Source organism: Cebus imitator, unplaced genomic scaffold (assembly GCF_001604975.1).
Source record: "Cebus imitator isolate Cc_AM_T3 unplaced genomic scaffold, Cebus_imitator-1.0 Scaffold55, whole genome shotgun sequence".
In the NCBI taxonomy this organism is placed as follows: domain Eukaryota; kingdom Metazoa; phylum Chordata; class Mammalia; order Primates; family Cebidae; genus Cebus; species Cebus imitator.
The window spans coordinates 5,431,844-5,437,482 of NW_016107370.1; positions in this window are offsets into that span (position 1 = coordinate 5,431,844).

The following is a 5,639-nucleotide window of genomic DNA, read 5'->3' on the forward strand; positions in this document are numbered from 1 at the left end:
TTTTTTTAACCTAATCGAAGTGTCATTTCAACAGGTATTTTGAAGACTGATGCCTGAGTCAGCCAGGCTCCAGCTCTTCTGAATCCGGGAGCCCAGGTACTTCCTCTTCCGGGTGGGGAGGCCCCGGGCTCGGATCCTACGGGCAAGATGGCCGCTACCTGCAGGGGGCGCCGCTCAGGAGCCAGGGAAACGCACGCAGCTCTGCGTGGAGGGGCTGTGCAGACCCCTGAAACGTCCACCTTATATTGAGTCAGAACTCCGTTGGGGCAACAGAAATTCAACTAAAAGCTTTACCGGAAAGGAATTTATTGATAAAAGGAAAAGACTGGGTACTGAGGCCATTCCAGACATGGCTGTACTCGGGGGTTTAAATCAGTGGGAGACGCCCCTCTCTCTTCACCTCCCAGCTTTGTCCTCCTCTGCAAGACCCTTCCTGCCCAGCAGGCTGCGTGGTCACCGCCACTCACAGCTCAGATTTAAAGCGTTTTGGTAACGGTGTGTGCAAAATTAAGATTTCTCCCTCCCTCCCCCCCCTACGCCCCAGGAGAGAATCCACGTTTTCATTAGCTACTCAAACGGATTTGTGATTCAAAGGTTAGGAACCGCCTTCTCATTCTGGGAGGATTGGTGGAGGGACTTTATTGCTGTTGTAATTTGAACTTGAGGTTTTCATGAAGTCAGGCATTGAAAATTACAGTTCTGTCTCCTCAGGAACTTTTCAAGACTGTTAATCTCTTAAATTTCATAGTTGTCTATGTTGTAAACTGGTACTCTTCTACAAAACTTAATTATTTTTTTTTCAGTAAAGCCTTGAATTTGCAAACTATATCATTAATATTTTTATCTCCCCCAAACAATCACAAAAAAGCATGCATTGGAAGTGGTTACCATCATAAACCAACTAAATGATAGTTCCGTTTAATGCAGAGTTTTTAAGAATTTGCAAAATCTTTTTCTCCCCAGTAATTTGGCACTTCTCAGGTCTGCATTGAACATAAAATCTTCATTACCATCCTGTGGAGTAGGTGGTGATGTCATCTTCATTTTACAGATGAGGACACTGAGGCCCTATTTCTGAGGGATAGAGCCAGGATTGCTCCAGTCATCACAATAGACTGCATCTCCTGGCAGAATGTAAAACAAAAATCCAGGAAAGGGTGATCGAGTTTATGGTCTTGGTAGCCAGGCTGAGCTTAAATCAAATCCTACTTGGGTGACCATCTTAGTCCATGTTGTGCTGTTATAACAAAATACCTGAGAATGGGTAGTTTACAAAGAACAGAAATTTACTTTCTCACCATTTTGGAGGCTGGGAAATCTGTGATTAAGGTACCAGCGTGCTCTACTGTCTGGTAAGGGCTGCATTGTCAGGAGGAGGGGAACACTGTGTCCTCACTTGACAGAAGGCAAGCTAACCCAAGTTACACAATGTGAAGCCTCTTTTCTAAGGGGCTCAATCCCATTCACAAGGGAGGAACCCTCATGGCCTAATCACCTCTTAAAGGCTCCACCTCTTAACACCATTGCATTGGCCATTCAGTTTAAACACCTGAATTTTGGAGGGGACACATTCAAACCTTAGAGGGCACTTTACTAACACGTTAGGGCTAACATAAAACCTTCTCTTCCACAGAGTTAAGGATGATTAAATAAGATGGTTGGTGTAAAATAAGAGCCTGGCACAGAGTGGGCATCTAAGAATTACAGTTTTGACAATTAGTGGCCCAATATTGCCTGGTCCCCTAGAAGACTGGAAGGTGACAAGGCCTTCTGAAGGCACATAGGGCCACCATGGACATGTTTTATCTCCCTTCATGCCTGGAGACCATATTACAAAGTTTCTGAATTACAGGTTTTCTCAAACTTGAATAATGTACAAAACTCCTTTTACTCAAAACTGTTTTGAGCCTCAGTGTTGAAGTGATTTCATTATAATATTCCTTGAAGATATGCCAAGATAGGAAAGCAAAGTTACAAATTAAATATAAACAAAACTATGAAAATTACAAATTCAAATTAACGATGCTAAGTTATGAGACACATAGCTCTTGGCTGGAATGAAGTCGCCGCTCACTACCCAATTGAGCATGGATGCCTGGGTGCCAGTGGGTGTGAGTGACATTGCATGGCCCCAGCAGACATGGTCCCTTCTTTCTCCTCCTGCTTCTGCCCAGTTTCTGTCTCCAGCCTGCAGTGACCAAGCCATTTTCCCCCAGCCAGAAAGGTAACACTCTCAGACTTGCAGAGCCAGACTTGGTTAATTGGTCAGGATTGGCTAATTAAAAAAAAACGATGGTGATGAAGTACACCTCACATAAAACTTAACAATTTTTCAGTGTACAGGTTCAGTAGTGTTGGGTATATTCACTGCCGTGCAGCCGGTCTCCAGAATTTGCTCACTTTGCAAAACTGAAACTCTATACCCATTAAGCAATAATCCTTCATTCCCTCCTCCCCACGGCCCCCGGCAGTCACCCTTCTATGTCCTGTCTCTATGAATTTAACCTCTCTACTTCGTATGAGCGAAATCATACAGTATTTGTCCTTTTTGTGACTGGCTTATTTCACCTACCGTAATGTCCTCAAGGTGCGTTCATGTTGTTGCATGCGTTCAGAATGGAAGTGGCTAATTTTGTTGTTGTTTTCATTAAAATAAAACCTACAAGGTAAAATATCTTCACCTGGAACTTGTAGACACCTGAAAATCAGTTGGCAAAATTCTGAGTCAGGGTGACAGAGCCTGTGTGGAAGAAAACAGAGCCTGAGAGGGGCTTGAGTTTGGGTGGAAAAGGAAAACAAAGAAAAGTTTCAGGGGAGATAAGAGTTTCTGACAAAAGAAAATAGTTCAAACTGTTTTCTCAGACAAAAACTTGACAGGGCTGAGTCCTTACTTAAGAGAGGCTAAATGAGAGGTTTAAAAATATATTACGGATTTTCTGCGTGTCTTATTGAGTATGTTGGCTGTAAATACATCGGAAGCCACAAGAAAAGGTGCTCAGCGTCACTAGTCATTAGGGAAATGTGAACCAAAACCACAATGAGAGACCGCTGCATACCTATTAGGGTGGCTATGATTTAAAACGGAGAGAGGGGTAATAAGCGTTGGTGAGGTTGTGGAGAAATTAGAAACCACATGAACTACTGGTGGGGCAGTAAAGCATTCCATTTTACTGTGGAAAATAGTGTGGCAGGTCCTCAAAGAGTTAAAAATAGAGTTACAGCAATTCCACTTCTAGGTGTATAACCGAAAGAATTGAAAGCAGGGACTCAAGCAGATACTTGCACATCGATTGTTCACAATAACCAAAAGGCAGAAACCAACCAGGTTGTTTATCAGCAGAAGACTAGATAAACAAAATATGTCATATCCCTATAATGGGATATAAGTCCTCTATAAAAAGGAATGAAATTCCAATACATGCTGCAACACAGATGAACCTTGAAGACATTATGCTAAATGAAATAAGCCGGTCACCAAAGGACAAATATTGTATGAGTCCACTTATATGAAGGTAATTAGGTACTTATACAAAGTGCCTAAAATAAGCAAAATCGCCAGGCACAGTGGCTCACGCCTGTAATGCTAGCACTTTGGGAGGCAGAGCCAGGCAGATCACTTGAGGTCAGGAGTTCGAGACCAGCCTGACCAGCACGTTGAAACCCCATCCTTACTAAAAATACAAAATTAGCTGGCAGTGGTGGCACACACTTGAAAGCTACTTGGGGGGCTTGTAAGCTACCTGGGAGACAGAGGTTGCCATGAGCTGAGATCGCACCACTGCACTCCAGTCTGGGCAACAGAGGGAGACTCCATCTCAAAATAAATAAATAATAAATAAAATAAGAGGCAAATTCATAAGGACAGACAGTAGAATAAGGATTAACAGGCTAGAAAAAGTGGGAAATCAGGAGTGATGGTTAAATGGTTACAAAATTTCTGTTGGTAGGATAACTCCTACGAATGGAGAGTTGGTGATGGCTGCATAATATTGAAAAGGTACTTAATCCCACTGACTCGGACACTTCGAAATGGATAAAATAGTAGATTTTAGGTTTTTTTGCCTCAAAATGTTTAAAATTTTTTGAAAAACCCCAACTGCAGCAAATATATTATTTTACAAAAAAATTTTTAAAGACCTTATACTTGTTACAATATACCAGTGTTTCAGAACATTTTCACATTTGGTTCTGGCCTCTTCTTTGTGAGACAGACTGGGAAGGTGGTTGTAACTTTTTTAAAAAAAAAAAAAATAGATCAGAAAACAGTCTTGAGCAAATCTTGATGAGAATCTTGAACGCAGAGAACATCAGCACCAAGGAGAGCTTCCCTCCTGTTTTCTGCTATTCCTGTCGTCCTCTTCTAGTTCTCTCCAGCTCCCTGCATTCTTTTCTGTATGCCTTAATCCTCTGCCCCCTTTTCTCTCTTTTCCTTTCCCCAGTCTCTGCCCCTTCCCCCAGCACTCGGTCCTTTCATCCATTCTGTTCTTCCCTGTGGGTGTCACCGTCTTCCTTTGTCGCTCAGTTACCGGGTACTTCCCTGCCTTAATACTCATAGCTCCCTGGGGCCTCAGGGCCTTCCCATGCCCAGCATCCTCATTTCCTCTGCCCCCTTCCCTATCTTGCCCCCTCTTCCTGACCCTCCATTTTCCTTCACTATCTGAAGACCCCCAGCTGCAGAGGCTGCTCTGGTGACACCTTCATACTGGAGCTAAACTTTCTGCCAGTCACTCATTCACAACTTGGCCTTGTCCTAGAAGCGATCCTGTTTGTTCCTCTTCTTCCAATGAGCATATTGTGTTCATTTCAAAGCAAGGTCAAGGCCTCTTCTTTCCTAGGAAGGACCCCTCAGACGCCAAGGGCAGGATCTGGGCTCATGCCTCACCATTTCAGCCACTGGCTGTGTGTGTGAATCCATGGCGATGTTTTGTAAATTGTTTTTGAAACCCTTAAGCTCTGCTCAATGGTAGTTGAAACCAACAGCTATTTCTGACTGCCTCAAAGCTTTGTTCAGACGTTTCAGGACCAGGAACCCACTCCTGGAGGGATCACAGAAAACCAGGGAAGTGGTGGAGGGCAGTTGGATACAGTTTCTCTGTGTCCCTCAGAACTTTGCTGTGCATGTTGCATACGATGGGCTGCTTTCTTCACAAATCTATGTAATCTTTCAGCTCCAGTGTCCACTACCACAGGCTCGGTTGAATAGTTGACAATTCCAGATTCCAGGAGATAGACGCCAGTTAGCTCCACATGACTTTTGAACTGGGCTACCATTCACGGGCCCATTGGCTCAGTCCAATTAACCATGGTCAAGGAAGGCCACTACCATAAAACAAGGCCCTGTGGGATAGTCAGGCCAGGGGTTGGGCATTTCTCCGGAAAAGAATGTAGGAGGGTGGTCGCCTGAGCTGTGTCTATCCCCAGACTGCTTAAATCTGATAGCAAGTGCAAACACACGGTGGGGCAAGATCACTGTAGGAATTTTTTTTCCTTCTAATATCTGCTCTATCTGTAACGTCTCAAGAACAGATATATTTCTCTAGTTGGAAACTGCAACAAGAAGCAGCCCCAATATAAGGTTCTGATCTGGAGACGTTGGGGAAAAGTGGGACTATTTAAAAGCATTCTTTGTTGTCCTTCTT